General features: G+C 44.3%; 1 protein-coding gene and 1 long non-coding RNA gene across 3 annotated transcripts in view; one reads left to right on the top strand and one right to left on the bottom strand.

Annotated features, from left to right (window-relative positions):
* The window catches only part of LOC138497496 (uncharacterized), a 405,756-nt gene extending 404,047 nt beyond the window's left edge, over positions 1-1,709 (top strand). The window contains exon 3 of the long non-coding RNA XR_011278599.1: positions 469-1,709. This is a non-coding gene — a long non-coding RNA (uncharacterized lncRNA). The remainder of the gene's footprint in view (positions 1-468) is intronic.
* Positions 1-14,939, bottom strand: part of SPIDR (scaffold protein involved in DNA repair) — a 3,076,965-nt gene that overhangs the window by 1,845,288 nt on the left and 1,216,738 nt on the right. The window lies entirely within an intron of this gene.

The following is a 14,939-nucleotide window of genomic DNA, read 5'->3' as shown; positions in this document are numbered from 1 at the left end:
GTGGTCAAGAAACTAAAACATAAGGACTGCCTGAGTTTTAGTTTGTTTGAGGTAGGGAAACCACCTTTAGTTAGGGGTAAATTGGTTTGTTTATCCTATAAAAGTATTTAACAATCACTTTCCCACCATTTGGTCAGACTTCTCATTCCATGCCGCCACAGCCCTTTTAGTACTTTGTTTTAAACTAAATATTCACTTTGCCCAATTGGCAACAATTGGCAACAATGGAAGGATTTTGTACTGTCACATCCATTAATCTCCTTTGTACATGAGTGATCCACTCAGGTTTACTAACTTTATTATTGGGAAATAGTTTTGTGTTAAGCATTTATCCCACATATCCCTCTCGAACTGTTAGTTTAACAAACCATTTGATGAGCAATGTTAATTTGTAACCAGATTTGCAAATACATGTTTTCAACAGAATTGTCAAGCTAATAACAGTTTTCTCTGTATGTTTTTCAATAGGTTTCTTCTGTGGCTCATCTTTCCCTGCACATCATCTATTAAGCACATTTAAAAGTTTCAGTCACAGGTCTTCATGGATTCAAATTCGAAGCAGAATACACAGATGAAGAAATGAAAGCAAGCCAAAGTTAAGAACAGCTGCTGGAAGACAGTGACATGGAGGAGGGTTTTCCTGGCCCTGGACCAGGTCGATTGGAAGAAGTCTACACTCGGTGTCAATGAGATTGTTGTGAACTGATGCCCACATTGGACGAAAATATCTGCTGTCGTGGGAACTCAATCTGTAGGCCCTATCCATCCAAGGGGGGTGCACCCTTTACATGACATAACAAAGCAAAGTGACTTTTGAGCAGCGTGTCTTACCTATTCAATTCCTTTAATGCTGATGGCCTGGATGCAGGATTTTCATGGCACAGTTCATCTGCTTGTTCCAACTAATAACTGAGTACAGCATTAAATTATTGAACATGTTTTCCAAACGGCACTGTTAGAAACATTACCATACCTTCACCATCCCAACAGGATGTATTATTTTCAATATGATGGCACCAGTAAAAAATGATTGAAGAGAAGTTTGTATTAACCTCCTGTGCTGGGCAATTATTGTGTGTGTATTGTCGCAACCTACCCAGATAAATGAGGCACTTCTCTATAGAGCTCAAAGCAAATTTAAATGCAAAACAACAAGATATCATGGGTTTTTGGATTACACCAAATAATAAACAAGCAACCATACTCATAAATTCCACTGTATTATTGATTATGCTTTCATTTGGTTTATTTGTATTTATCTGGAGCATATACAGAACCTTAATCCAAAGCGCTGTACAAAGCAACAATATAGCAAAAATTGTACAATAGTATGCAATGAAAAAATGGCAAGTGAAGCCTGAGATCAACCCTGCTGGATCAGATGAAATTTCAACAATTTGGGAAACAAGGAATAAACGAGTGTAGTGAAAGAGGAAGAACATTCCAGTGCATAGGAGTAAGGTGAGTTAATTTGTGAAAGCATGACTGGGCACAGGGGCGGAGATGGTACTACAAGACGAAACAGAGCTAGAGCGAAGAGAGCGGGAGGCAGAATAGAATGAAACAAGTGAGCAGAGGTAATCTAGGGTAAGACCGTAAAGAGATGTAAAGACAAGGGATAGAAAGTTGAATTTGAGTTGTGCATAGAAGGGAAGCTAACCCATTGTGAGAAGAGTAGAGGAAATAGAGTCACATGAAGTCAAACAGAAAAGTACACAAATACAGGCATTGAAGACAGATTTTAAGGGAGCAAGTCGAGAGGTTGGGAGGCCGAAAAGTGTAGTGGAACAGTAGAAAAGACATGAGATAATTAATGAAGATATCAGTAGCTTAGTTGCATCAAAAGTCAAGAAAAGAGCGAACTTTGCAAATATTGAATAGATGATAGCAGCAGGCACGAGAAGAAATTGAAATGTGATGTTTAAATGATAGAGCAGAGTCAAAGTAGAGTCCCAGATTTCGGGCAGTAGATACAATGGGGAGTTGAGAAGGGGGAAATGATATAATTGAGGGAGGGATATCGGAGAGGATAGTAGTAGAAGGGAAAGTGGCAAGACATCCAGGATTTGATGACCGATAAACATGAGGACAGCTGAGTATGTATGTATGTCAGTTGAGAAAGAAGAGATAGAAAGGAAGAGCTGAGTTTCATCAGCATACAAGTGATGGGATAGGGCCATAAGAAGAAATCACTTTAGCTAGAGGAAAAGTGGAAAGGTCCTAGAACCGATCCTTGTGGGACACCATGGGCAAGAGGATGTGGGTCCGAAGTTGTCCCACCCCAAGAAACAGAGAATGTCCGTTTGGACAAATAAGATTTGAACCCAGGAAGAACAGAGCCAAAAGGACCAAAGGATGAGAGAGAAGCTAGCAAGAGTGAGTGATCAACGGTGTCAAAGGCAGCAGAAAGGTCTAGTAGAATAAGAACGGAAGAGTGCTTAGAGTGACATTCATGAGTAACGAGTTTAGGGCTGACAAAAGAGTGGTTTCAGTTGTGTGCATAGGACGGAAACCAGATTGAAAGCGAGGGAAAATTAAGTTGTCAGACACAAATGAGGAAACTTGTAAATAGACAAGACGTTCAAGTTGTTTAGAGAGACGGGGAAGAAGAGAAATCGGACGAAAGTTAGAAACAAGAGGGGTCAGCAGAAGGTTTCTCTAGAATAGGAAATATGGAAGCGTGTTTGAAGGAGGAGGGGAATGTTGAGGTTAGGAGACAAATATTAAAGAAGGATGCAAGATATGATTTGAGAGAGGGCTAGACCTTAGTAATGAGAGCAGATGGAATGGGTCCAGTTGATGCAGCAGTAGGATGAGCACGGGTCATCAGAAGAAAGATGAGAAATAGAGGTGGTCGGAGTCAAAACGGGAGGGAAGGGTGATGCTGCTGTGAAAGAGGAAGAGGAGCCAATAGCGTGGCGGAGAGAGGCCACCTTGGAGGAGAAAATAGAGGCTATGTCAGATTGCGTCATATCCTTGTGCCTATACTTGTTTCAAGCTCTGTGCTCTTTTTCAGGGCTTTAAATGTGGTTGTCCCATGCATGCCTGTACATTCTCTATAATGTAAATTCCGGTTCTCTTCTTAATTTAGAAGTAGTTCCATAAGTGTTATCTTTATAGCTCGGTATACACTATTATTTGTTGTTGGATATTGGTAGAACTTACTAAACTTTCAACAAGTCTTGATATGCTCTTCCATTAGAGTGTTACCTTTAGGATCATAGTGCTGATTCCTCCATTGGTACCAGTTCCAACCACACTTACTCAGAACTTTTATTCTGAACGGAAAATTTGATTACAACTAATAGTTGACTTCAAATTTGACTCATTATTCAATCAACCATCCAGCCTCATCCTGTAATATGACTATATATGTCTTCAGCATGTCTCTTTCAAAATGATTATTTAATATTTTATCATTTTCGGATCTATGTGATGAGTAGGACCCCCAGAATTCTGACGGCCAAAAATGCTGACTTTTTTTTTAAACCCCCCATTACACCACATACATATGCGGTGGGAGACCCCCTGCATCCCTCCATACTATTATATCCCATACCCCCACATACATATGTGGTGTAAGGGGGGGGTCAGAGAAAGATAAATGGAATTTCAGGAGTCGGAATTCGTAGGGCGACATTTTGGGCCATTACCTCATTTTCTGGGGATCCTGGAGGCTTTCGCTTTTACAATTTAATGTGGTCACTAAAGTCACAAATCGTGTCACACACTTTCCAATGTCAAATTATTATTTTTGGAAGATACCGTTTCAGATTGTGTAACTGATTTTTTTTAATGAGGACTTCAATTCAAAATGTAACTTCAACAGTGGTCAGAAGCAGAGGCTAAACAGTCCAACTTATTATAAAGGCACTTTCTGACTAAAAATAAGAAGGCGGCATTGCAACCACTTTCCCCTGCACAACCTTTATAGTCATGCCAATTGCCTGCCACCTCCTGAAGCAGTCCTGAGGTTTGCATTCAGACTATATTTGGCACATAGGCATGCTTGCTTGGCATGGATACTCAAAATGTCCCAATGTGAATCATTTTAAAATATTTGTTTCAGGCAATGCATATTATTTTTCCATTAATTGAAGCTTTTACATTCTCTCAACAGATGGTACTGTCTTGTGGCATGCAGAGCCTACACTTGCTGGATTAATGGAAGACCATTCTCCGCGAAATGGAATCCCCTATTCCTCCCACAGATAATATCCCTAAAGATAAGCAATGGTGCACCAGCATCCAAAATGCCCTAGCTAATAAAATAGCCACGCTACAGACCAAAATAGCCAACAAAAAAGCCACCCTACTTGCCACTGAAACTCAGACAACCTCGCCTACTGTATCACCTAGCACACACACACCCTTCAAATGTACTAATATTTCTATACTAGAAACTGAAAAAGTAATCCTATCTCTCAAACCAACCAATTGTCAGGGTGACAGCTGCCCAGCCCAAATTATTACAGACGTAGTGAGAGATTTAGCCCCATTCATTTCTTAATTAATTAATTAATGCTTCCTTCAAGTCCAGCACTGTCCCTAGCAACCTCAAAGAATCCTGGGTTCTACCCCTACTAAAGAAACAGACATTAGACCCCTCCATCCCTACTAACTACAGGCCGATCACTACAGTCCCCTTCCTCCTCAAAATAATTGATAGAGTAGCCTACCTCCAAATTCAGAATTACCTTGCGACTAACCACCTATTGGGCTGCCGCCAATCTGGTTTCAGACCACAACATGGTACTGAAACGGCTCTAACTGACCTCAAGACTCAAATGGACGAGCTGAAGGATAAAGGTAAAACAGCTATGCTACTCCTCCTCGACCTATCAGCGGCTTTTGACCTGGTGGATCATGCAGTGTTATGCAAACATCTAGCGTCAGCCGCCCACTTCTCGAGTGATGCCATAACCTGGGTACAATCCTTCCTAGACAGCCGTACAATGAGAGTTTTCTCCCCCTCAGCGTCCGCAGACCCAATCCATATCACCTGTGGTGTCCCACAGGGTTCATGTGTATCACTGACTATGTATAACATCTTTACTAAGCCACTCTTCGACATGTTGGACAGACTGGGTGTAACCTACACTATCTATGCAGACGACACCTAGATCCCGATACCCCTTTCAGGAAACTTTGACGTGGACAAGGCCTTGGTAAACAAGATATACCTCCTCATTCAGGCATGGATGGCCTCGGATGGCCTTTGCCTGAATGACGACAAAACAGAGATACTGATTCTGGGCTCGGACACCAATGGAAAAAAAACATAGCCCTAGCTGCGCCTCATTCAATATTGATGCCAATGTAATCAAAGCAGTAACCGAAGTAAAAACACTAGGTTTTTACCTTGATTCCACCCTATCTCTAAAAAAACAAGTTAGCGCTATGGCCTCCTCAACTGCCTATACGTGCAAACTTATGAGGGCCTGCAGCCCCACCTTCTCCAAGGCCAGTTGCATGACACTCGCCAATGCATTAATAATGTCCAAACTGGACTACTGCAATGTATACGCAGGGGCTAACAAACACATCATGGATAAAATTCAAACGCTGCAAAATAATGCCCTCCGAGCAGCTTTGAACATTCCTAGCAGAGAGCACATTTCTAACATCAGAAGAAGCCATCACTGGCTAAAAATTAGCGACAGAATCCATCTTAAAACTGTCTCCTTCACCTTTAAATACCTGAACAATGCAGCACACCCTTATCTTGCAGACAGAATGATTAGCGGAGTGGCTACCCGCCCCACCAGATCATCTAATTCACACCATCTAGAAGTCCCAAGATTTAAACTTGCCAAATCTGGGGGCTCCAGCTTCCCAGTCAGAGCGGCTTTATCTTGGAACGCACTCCCCTCAGCATTCAGAATGGAACAGCCTTACCTCAGATTCAGACATAATATGTTAAACTGGCTCTGCGCTAGTGACAAATAAGATCCACCTGTTCCTTTGAATTATATATGAGCATGTGATTTTCAGACCACCCTTCTTTACCCCTCAGCCAGCTATGAGAACAGCTGTCTGTACCGACACCCAGTATGTTATTTGTCCTTTGTCACTCCATGTCTCATTTTTCTACCTTAACCATGTTGTAATTAAGTTTGATGTATTCTTGTAAACTGTTGCGCCCAGCTACCTAAGGGTTTGGTACGCATTACCAAATAAACAAACAAACCTGGACTCAAAGTACATTGAGTAATACTAGTCTGTGTCATACGTGCCATCCGCTAAGAATTTCAAGGTTTCGACTGGTCAGTACATTGGCGTTAGAAACAGACAAGATATTTAAGGGGCTTTGAATGTTCATTTTTCGAATTTGTTATATATGTTATGTTATGGATTTGTTTGTAATAATTGGAATGCTACATTTTCATTTACCATAGCAGAGGCATAGCTGTTAAAGAATGTAATCTAATTCCGATGTTCTTGCTTTTCCTCTACTCATCCCATATATTACAAAGCGGCAAAACATGCAAATTAACCATTTGAGATTGAAACAGCTAATGGTGTGGCATTTGGGTGATCTTAAGAGGCAATTTCTAATATTATTTGAAACTAACAGCTACACTGTTCTAAACTAATGTACACAACACATCCCATAAATTGATCACACTCATCCAATGTGTTCCTCCCTCTTCCACTATTGTGACACTTATAAAATGTTCAATTAAGCACAGTATGTGATTTTCTGGCTGATGTTTCAAGTACAAACCTCGGCGGTTCATTGCACACTTGGTAGAGATAATGCTTCCATTTTCTATCTGGTGCTGCCACATTTGATAAGCTGTTGTTTCTCGCCATAGCCATCTCTAGCGCATACTGTGCTTGTTGTGTCTTTATGAAAACTTTTGGACTGGTCATTTCACAACAAACTGTGCAGCTCCCCTCACATCCGCCCACCCAAGAAAGGGTGGTACGGTCAATCTCCAGTTTGGGGGAGGGGCGGGGTGAGTGGTTTGTGTGAGACGGAATAAAAATACTAAAAATACCTAGACAATGGAATTTATAAGCACTACTGGAATTTCCTGCTCACAAAGGATGTTCACACCAAACACCACATCTCAAAACTTAAAAAGGGACTACTTAAAATGTGTTGGCAAGCTCCTACATGTATGATCAGCTTGAGTAGCAGACGTAGTGGTAGCATATTGTCACGCGGCAGTACTTCTTGGGCACTTTTGGGTACTTAAGTGGTCTCCTTGTTCGATTTTCTTATGTGGTCTCTTGTGGTGCCCCAGACTACGTTCTGCTGGTAGGGGTGGAGGGCACAGACCATCAAGACTGACGGGCAGGTGGGTTATAGATATCTGGTTTCAACAATGAGCATTCTTGGTGGGTTTCCTGCTTGGACACTGTGACTTGTCCTCTCGTGTTCTTTGCACTGTCACGTTCTGCCTGGTTGTCAAGAATGCTGGGCCGCTGATAGCAGTGACTGAGCTCCCTGGGACAATCAGTTTGTGTGCCCCTGGAATCATTCCATGTGTTGTAACTGCATAGATACTTGGCTTCCCACCTTTCACCACGTAAACAGGTGCTCTTCCCTTACTCTTGGCCTCCGACAGACGTTTTCATGTGGCAAAATGCACAGCCCAAGTCTTCCTTAGTGCCGCAAATGTTTCTCCTAGTTGTGATTCTGTTCTAGTCAGCACATACCCACTCTCCCATCCTTCCCCTGATTGGTCTATGCTTGGGAGGTGAGAAAAATCATACTTTGCCTTGTAGCAGGCTGTCATGTTTAGTACTTAATCTCTTGATCCCCGTCTCCTTTCCCCTACAAATCACACCCAGGAAATGGAGTGGCCTCGGCCCCTGGGTGTCGGTCTCCATACCCATAATTCCTTGATGGATAGGACTACCTCTGGTTCATTGGTCTACGCCTTATCATCCTGGCCTACAGTCATGGCCTTTGTCAAAGCACCTACGTATGCCCTGGCCCAGCAGATGTCACTGATGTTCAGAGCACTGCTCTTCCCTTACTCTTGGCCTTCGACAGACGTTTTCATGAGGCAAAATGAAGGTGCACGACTGCAGGCATTTAGTTTGTAAGCGTAAGGTTTGAAACATCAAACTATGATAAAAAACATGTAGAACATGAAAGTTCTAAATGCACATTTGTATATACGTTGCATTATTTATGCTTTTAAGTTTGACAATGTAATCTTGAAAATATTTAGTTTCATGGGGCATTTCATTTTTTCATGCTCGCCTCCAGACATCCACCTTCCAGTACTTTCCCTTACCCTTCAAGTAATGTTCCCTGCCCCATAGTCATATTTTATTTAAAATTATAATGGGCATGGACACTCCATCTCGCCCTCCTTTGGGCCTGCAGAGAGTACCATCTTTTTTCCCCAGGAACCACTAGTCTTGCTGACCCTTTAAAATAAAGTTTATTTGAATATAAAAAGGAGTCTGTAAAGGTATAACCTCTTTCCCCGATTTTTTTTGGATAATTGTGTCCGCTTTTGCTGCCAATTTTGGGGTTCACACTTTTTTTTTCAATCTTCCAAACGTATTTTCCTGCTTAACGCCAGATACTGTCCACACTAGGTCACAGGACATGTTGAGGCGGAAGCTGAACTCTAAAATGCCTGTTTAAGCAGCATCCATCAAGGCTTGTTCAGTGTGAGGGCATGTTTCTCAATGATGGCGTTACTCTCTCGCTGTAAGGCACAGAGGTGTTGACTGGAAAGTTGGTTTCTTTCACACAGTCCCTCCCGTGCTAATAACTACCAGGTGTGTTCAAACTCTGGTGGGATTGTTCATAATTATATTTCTCCCCAGGTAGTGGGTTACAGGTGGGGGTGAGGTATACCCACTTCCTCGGACTCCCAGCCGGTGGCGGAGGCTGCTTTTAGTGCCACAGGGGGCGGATAATAGGGAAGCAGCAGGGGTATGGGGGGGGGGGGTGGGTGGCCATCTCCCTACTTCCGACCCCACCACTGCTCCCAGCCATGGAACCCCCTTGAACTGAGGATCAGTGCAGATCTGGGTGGAGGGCCTAAGGGTTTCAAGTTGCCTAGAACCATCGCCAAGGGGTGCAACAGGGCGAGCGAGGTACGTTTGTGAAGGGCACTGAAATGAATGTTTTACCAATTAGAGAATTGTTGAAAGGCAGATCACTGAAAAAGTAAAAGCGCTCTGCGAATATTTTTTTTATCGGAATGTGTGCCTTCGGTAATGTTCTTCTCTTGCTTGCGGCCAGGGCACTTCTGGCCACTAGCAATGCCTATGAAGTGCCAATGTCAAAAGGATCTGCACACAGATGTGATGGGCCTTCTCTTGGTTTCGATGAAATATAAAACTCTGCTATAAATGGCACACGGATAAAGCTTGATTTTGCAGTGGCTACTTTTGTTTACTTGAGTAGTTTGTCTTATCTCAACAAAAGACTGGAGACACATGGAGTTGTCAGTAAGAGGCATTGGGCCCAATTCACAGAGAATTCAATTTAAGAGTGCAAAGTGTGGTTTGCGAAATCGCACAAACATGGTGATTCAAAAAGGATCACGCAAGGGGCACACAGAGATTGCATCTATATTGTACTTTGCATTTGCAAAGGAACCAAATTCACCAAAGGAAAACAAATCAGGAGAAAGTCCATGAAAGTGAAAAATAACACAGGGAAGCTAAAAGTAAAAAAAATAAATAGAAAACCTCTCTAACTGTATTTGTGACGAAATGCATTCTGCCCTGCAGGAGTACAAAGATGAGTAGAGGCTAAAATGCCCACTCAGCCCTCACGCTGCAACAAACCAAGAGCCAACACAATCATAAATGTAAAAATGGCCCAATTAAGAGATATACCTCCATCACCTTTGTTGAAATGTGGGCCGAGGGAAGGCTATCCTATCAAGAAGGGTGTGAAAGTGATTCAGTAGCAACCCAAACTGCAAAGCATAACAGTCCAAAATAAAGGGAATGTCCTTTCAAGGTTCTATGAAAATAGATATAGTTTAATAAAACACACCATCTGTAAAATAACTAAATAGGAAAACGCTACACAAAATCCACCACTGACGAAAGAACAGAGAATAAGAAAAGCTAGGACAATTGCCAACTCTGAGGAATAAATCATGGGTGTAAGACAAGTAAAAACCACAATCGCCTTTAAGAAGGATAGGTTTCTTGGATGCAAAATGGGAATTAGTGACCTATACAGTGTCTAGGGCCGAAAACTGGAACAAGAGGGCAGTTAATAGTCAACAGTACCTTCTTGCGTTTCAATTGCGTCGAACTTTGATTCGAGCAGTGATGCAAACAGATCGAGCTTAGTTCGGGCACGTTGGTTCGTGTGTGCCCTAGTGGCAAGCAGCCGTCGAGAACGTTTGAATGCTGTATCTCTCTGCTGTTTGAAAGTGACTTTCAGGAAAGTAGGTCAGAGTGCTCACAAGGATCCGTTGGCAAGCCGTGTCGCAACGGGTTGTAACCACTGGGAAGGGTCCACCAATGACGCTCCAGTGTTTCTAGTCAGCAGGCAGTGATTTTCGGAATGGTGATCCTGTGGCTCCGATGTGCGTTTTAGCAAAGCAGCAGTTTGAGTGTGAGCCGGGTCAAGTCATGCGTAACCCCTGGTTCGACTCAACAAGTGACTCTCTAGAGATTCAATTCGGGCCCGGCGTTGATTATAGCCTAGAAGGTTCCATGCTCATTGAGAGCACGACGTAGTGTTGAGTGGGATTGAGATTCAGGCACTTTTTCGAAGGTTGAGAGGGGTGCCAAAAAGCAGCACCGGCGGGATCCCTCGGTGTCTAACATGGCTCGACGACAGTTCAATCGGGAGCCTTAGATGATCTGGTCTCCAGACGCTGTGAGACCCACTTCAGGGGCTCGAGGACAGGATGACTCTGTTCAGGGTTTGCTCATCCAGCTGCAGGAGACACTGATGCAGAGTGGCAGGTCTTGGCCCACAGCAAGAGTCACCCCTGGTGTGCTCTGGGATTGGGTAGGGGGACGAGGTTACCTCTGCCTTGGACTGCTCCTTCACCTCAGTGGTTGAGGGCTCTGGAAGGTACAACTCTCCCAAAAGAGGTCTAGTGAATCCTTCTCAGGTGTTGTTCCAGGGTGAATTAAAGAAGTGGTGTGAGACTCCTGCTTTTAAAGATAAACATCCACAGATGATCTGACTAAAGCTAGCCTGCTCTGGGGATCCAAACCCTGCTCTTAAAATAGGTGACTTTGCTCTTCTGACATCACACCCAAAGTGCTTTGTGGTAAAGGAAATAGTGGTGACCGGAAGGAGAGATAGAGGCAGAGAGAAACAAGATGACAGAATCTTCCTTCATCTGTACAGAGGTCCCCCTGTCTGCACTAACCCCACCCCGTCCCATCACAATTGGTTTTATGGCCCTTTGAAATGCAGCATCCTGGTGTGAGGCTAAGACTTGTGTGAATGGGTATGCCCTTTGATTCCTGTTCCCAGGCCAGCTTCCTGTGGTGTGACTTGTCTAGTGGGAAGGGCGTTACCTACCATTAGAAAGGAACAAAGAGAGGCAATCCCCCTAGGCTACAGTCCTGCCAAGAGTGGCAAAGTTCAGCATGTCTAGGGTGAATACACACAATCCATCCACAGCTGAGCATGGTCTCACAAGCCTGACATGTGTGGTATCAAATTGCTGTGGCTGTTATAATTATGAGAAAACCATCCACCATACCATTACTCAGGTAGGGTATATTTTTTAAAGATTATTCTGCCACCAGGAGGTACACTCATTATTATAGGATTTTGGAACAGAGGTGCATATCTTAAATGTAGCCTCTGCGCTGCAGACTTGGCCGTCACTGCAGCTGTCAAATGGGCACCTGTGACCTCTGAACTCTGTGCAGCTGCTGCCGATCAGGCTACTGATGCAGCAGGGCACAAGCATGCACTATGCTTTAGGCATGCAGCTTATGAATAGGGAATCTGATCAGCAGATTATCCTTTCAGAGGTGGAATTACCTGCATCATTTATTAAATTGATAAAAAAATCAAAAAGGCCAGGGCTCCTATACTATTGCCAAATGGCAATCCATCACAATACTAACCAGAAAATGGTGTCAAACTTTGGTAAATAGAACCTCTTTTCAGGGAACTGTTTAAAATAAAAAAGTGAAGTCTGTTCTTGTTGATTTGTCTCCCTCCCAAATTGAACCTATGTCAGATTGGAACAGCAGCAATGACTACAGAAGGAAGATAGAAGTGATGGTGCCACTCCTCCAGAGTCACCAATGTTTCATATGCAACTTGAGTATGTTTGGATGTGCACCTCCATCTGGTTGCACACTGCCTTTTCACAGTCTTGTGAATCAGGCTCAACTAGCACCAAGAGCAATTTGCGCATTTTGATCCCAATGTATTTGTCAACAGAAAAAAGGTTTTTCAACTAAACAGGCCACCTCTTAGTGCACATGCTCAGGGCTGGCTTTAGCAGCGGCAGCAAACCAACAAGTGGCACCCCTTCTCCCCATGTCGTGTGAGGGATATGGAAGGGGGGGGGCACATTTTTCAATAGGCGCCAATGCAAATGCATCAGCAGCCTATTGTTATAAAATGCGCCCCACTAGAGCAGGGCACATTCAATTTCAATAGGGCACCTGCTGCACCTTCTCCCACCACGCCAGTTCGGGGGAGACCTTGAAAGACTCCCCCTACCCCCTCAGCTGGCATGGCGGGAAGCTAATGGCACCTAATGCGGTCACCCGGGCGGCCCTGCACATACTACAACTGAAGCATGGCCACCACTGCTTGTATATATGTTCATTCGATCACAAAGAGATTCACTTAAGTTCTCCCAACAAGGTTCTCTAGTCTAGGGGATCAACAGAAGCAAAAAAAAAAAACGATACGTCCAACTCTCATAGTAAATACCATAAAAACACATGTTTAGTACAGTGGGTTATGGGCAATGCTGCAGTGCCTCACAAAGCGAGGCAGGGTAACTGCTGTTACCATCAGCAGGCCTGGAGAGGGGCAGTACGTCCTCTCCCCCTCCCTGCTCCTCTCCTCCCCCTCCTAGTCATAGAGACACGCAGTCTGTCCTGCACAAAGCTGAGGAAGGGGGAGGTGTGAGCAATCACCTCACCCTTCCTTCATGCAACTAAGTGCTAAGCACAGAAGGACACCAACAGGCAGGCAGGGAGGGATCAGGTTCAAAGACCTGCCCCCCCGGGGGGCCAGATAGTCAGCTATCCGGCCGGGGGCTGACACTTAACAGCCCCCACTACTATACACATCAAAGACCCAGGGCTTCCCTGGGTCTTATAAATACAGAGCGGCATGCTCTGAGAAAACACAATCAGTTTGTGGACCCTGAACGGGGTCCCAAACACACAGGAGGTGCACTGTTCACTCAGTGCCTTCCAAACCTTTGCTTCTTTAAGCTTCTTTTTTAAGTTCGTGGCATTCGCTGCGTCTTTTTTCCTTTCTTGAACATTGCCCTGTTCAACCCGATGGAGAGCGTGCAGCGAAATCGACTAAAGAAAACAGTCTCCCGGGAGGAATCGCGAAAGCAGCAAGATCAATTACTTGAGCAGAGCAGAAGAATTCCTGCAGCGCGGCTCAGCAAGGCGGCAGGGTTTTGCAAGCAGGGTAAGCGACTAGCCTGGCTCTGTCCGAGCACATTTAGGTACTCGGTTTTCCTACGCGAGTAGGTCAAAACAAACAGCTGCGTCAGCCGCTCCCCCGGCAAATCGCAGGACACGCGCCGCCCGGCTATTTCTTACACGAAGTAAACACAGGAGCGTAAAAGGGAGAGCCCGGCCTGGGAAATCAACAATTCTAATACAGATAGCCTTTCCCAGTGACACATTTAAATCAATGTCAAGAATTCATAAGTGAAAGGGGGGGGGGGCATTTTTTCGCCAAAACTACAGCTCCAGCAACTTTGAAGGGGTGATTAAGAATTGTCCGTTTTATACATCACTAGACACTTTCCCAACACGGGAGACAACAAAAAGGGGCAGTGCAACGGAAAGAGGGCGGCAAGTTGCACAGCGAGAGCGCCCCCCCTTTTTTGTCATTTATAGAAACCTGCCAAAGCAGTTGGTAATCTCGGCGGGTCAATAAAATTAACACCACCACCGTATTGCTTGAATAATAAGCAGCGCTCAGAATACCTGAAATTGCATTGCGCTTTATAAAGGCCAAACTAGCTTAAAGACCGCCATCAGACAGCCAAGAACAGGAAAAACTCAATATTATGGCAACAGTGCAGAGTTTGAAGTCACAGCAAAACTAATTTCTTTTTATCTTTCCAAACTAAACAGGTAAAAGGAAGACATGGGTCCCAAAAGAAAAACTCGGGCTGCCAACACGCCAGGACAAAAACCCAAATCCCCACACCTGCTGGCAACCATAGAAGCAGCAGAGCATTAAGGTTGGCCTTGGGTGAGGGAGAATATTTACGGCCTGCCAAGGGATGGGATAACCATGCCACTCAGCCAAGATGACGTCACTACACCGTCAAAAGGACAGAAAATGACGGATGGCCACAAGAAAGGTAACAAAAAGCTGGCCAAATTGTGCGAGAATATGTCTGAAATGCAGCAGTTATTACGGGAAATGAGGGAGAAACAATTACCTCAAACAGAGGAACAAGAGGCAGCAAACACCAACATAACCTTAGTACCTGGAATGGTAATCACCCCCCTGCAACAGCAACAAGCCAAGGTATCCCAACAGCCACAAGTGCCAGCTGCACCAACAACTGCCCCTACAGTTGCACCCACAGCAATCACGGCAGATCCAATACATGGGCAGTAGGCCAAACGGGAGAGAGCAACAGCAATCCAACAGACATAGCAACGATATACAACGCCCAATTACATTTAAAAATGAAATCCTGGGGGCGCTGTTGAGCAGCCTGCACGATGGCTGCCTAGCTCTCTTGCTCCGTGGCCCGACGGCTGAATATCCGCCTGAATCAGCGGTTCCCTGCATCATC

Source organism: Ambystoma mexicanum, chromosome 5q (assembly GCF_040938575.1).
Source record: "Ambystoma mexicanum isolate Mex_15411 chromosome 5q, UKY_AmexF1_1, whole genome shotgun sequence".
In the NCBI taxonomy this organism is placed as follows: domain Eukaryota; kingdom Metazoa; phylum Chordata; class Amphibia; order Caudata; family Ambystomatidae; genus Ambystoma; species Ambystoma mexicanum.
This window is presented reverse-complemented; position numbering and strand designations above follow the sequence as displayed.